The 2,293-nt window shown below is 37.0% G+C and overlaps 1 pseudogene; it reads right to left on the bottom strand.

Moving 5' to 3' along the window:
- Nucleotides 1-446: 446 nt before the first annotated feature.
- On the bottom strand, nucleotides 447-1,546 carry LOC125498923 (uncharacterized; annotated as a pseudogene).
- Nucleotides 1,547-2,293: the final 747 nt, after the last annotated feature.

The following is a 2,293-nucleotide window of genomic DNA, read 5'->3' as shown; positions in this document are numbered from 1 at the left end:
CGGATTTTATTTTTTGAATACAACCCATAGTTATTTTAATCTTTTCTTTTTTTCTCAACAAACATGAACCACCACTCTCTCTCCTCCATGTAAAATAACTACTTTGCTACCTCGTGTCATATCTATTTTTTTTTTAATGAAACAACAATTGATACTAATCCTTTAAAGTTATGTATATTAATAGGTGGAAGAAGTGATTTTAGACAAAGGAAGTAATTCATTTTAAAAGTTCCCATTATTCATTTAAACAGGTTTTTCAGTTTGACTTTAAAGCTATTTAGATATATACACTAGTTTTAGGACCCGTGCATGATGCACGGGAGTATTAATTGCTTGATAGCATAACTAATGATCAATAAAAATAATCAAAATAACGTAACATATTTAAATAATCATATATGAAGGCATCAAATTGTTATTTACAGAAATGATTTTTGTAACGCAATCTATATGTTTGAAAACACTTCCTTGTAAACTACGTTTGTTGTACTTGTACGTACTCCGTGTTCTTTGTCAAAAGGAAGTATCTTCAGACCTTTTTTGCTCGTAACTCTGGAAACAGCAACATAAAATTGACCATGGCTAAAAACAGGTCTCGGGAGATACAGGCCTACATGAGACAAAGATTGTCCTTGACTTTTATTTATAGTCATAGCAAAACAAACCATTAAAGGAAATTGACGTCTCTGAAATCTGATAGGAAACTTGGTGGAGTCCGACGGCGTCAATGTCATTCTTGGATAAAAACTTTTGCACCCACATTACTTCCGGAAATAACAGTAGCTTCAATAACACGATTACCTAAATGATTGACGACTAACCTCGTGCCATTACATAATCCAGATGTTTGATCAATATTACGTAGAAGCATAACGGGCGCACCAACCTTTAATCGTATGCTATGATTTGGGAGACCAGAGCATTTAATTGTATTGAGGAATTTAGTGGAGTATATTTCGTGGACTCCAAAGTTTCCTTCCTCTTTGCTTATAGCATCCGAACTCAAATAGACTTTCTCTTCTCCTGGAATAGTAGATAGAACATTATCATTTACAATCTCCACTATCTCATTTGTTGGGGCCAAAATAGCTCTTTCTTGAAAATATTTAGCTTCCCAAATATGTTCCTGTAGGTCTGGATACGTGCTTTCAACAATTGCTAAAATCGGATCGGCCCCGGGATCTATAAGGATATCTTTTGCAATCTCGACGACGGCTTCACCATCATTAGGCCGCCAGCATTTCCATCTCCAACGCTTAGTATCCACTCTGAGAATTCTCGCAATTCATCAACAGAAGATTTTGAGGAACTTGATTGTAATCTCATATTGCGAGTAAGTGTAAGGACCTTACACGAATCCCATAAGTAAGACGAATTAACGGTGGCGAACACGATATCCTGCCTACTTCCCTTTGGTACAACTGGTAATATCTGCCCCGAATACTACCACTTTACCTCCAAATGGTCGATGCAAGTTATCCCTATCAACAGACCTCATTATGTCCCTCAAACTTCTATCAAGTGCTTCAAAACAATACTTATGCATCATCGGAGCTTCATCCCAAATGATAAGTTTTGTCTGATGAGAAGATCAGCTAACTCCGACCCAGGGCGAATTCCGGCGCAAGTAGAATTTTCATTTACATTCAAAGGGATACCAAATCTAGAATGAGCTGTTCTTCCACGTGGAAGGAGGAGAGAAGCAATTCCACTCGAAGCTACTGGCAATACAATTTCGCCCTTCTTTCTTATTGCAGCACATAATGTTTTCCAAACATCTGTTTTACCCGTCCCTCCATAGCCGTAAACGAAAAATAGACCTCCTTCTTCACTCGAGACAGCATCCAATACTTCTCGATAAATCATCGACTGCTCATCAGTTAAACCTTTATACAATTTGTCGTGTTCCACGGTCATTTCCTCAATGTCATATGAAAGCTCATCTGCTATAAGCTTGTTTTGTCCTTCAAACATGATTAGTTCATCAGGAAACGGCATTTCACTGAATCTACGCAAGCTGCTACCATTACTTTGGAGCATGGTTTCAATCTCAGCCAATGCAAAAGATTCGATTTGATCATCGGTTAAATGCAGGTCTGTGAAACATATAAACAAAACAGTAACCTATATTAAGAATGCAAATTGCTAAAAAGTATGGTTTTTGACTAAAAAATATTTTCGTAGTTATTTACCTTTATTTTTTTGAAGACAACGCTGCTTGTAAAGTATGTCATCAGATAATAACTGCCATGTCTTATGCCAAACTTCCTCCGGCTTCGACATGCTACCAGAT

This window comes from Beta vulgaris, chromosome 6 (assembly GCF_026745355.1).
Source record: "Beta vulgaris subsp. vulgaris cultivar EL10 chromosome 6, EL10.2, whole genome shotgun sequence".
Taxonomy (NCBI): Eukaryota; Viridiplantae; Streptophyta; class Magnoliopsida; order Caryophyllales; family Amaranthaceae; genus Beta; species Beta vulgaris.
Note: the sequence above shows the minus strand (reverse complement) of the source record. Positions and strands in the feature narration are given on the sequence as shown.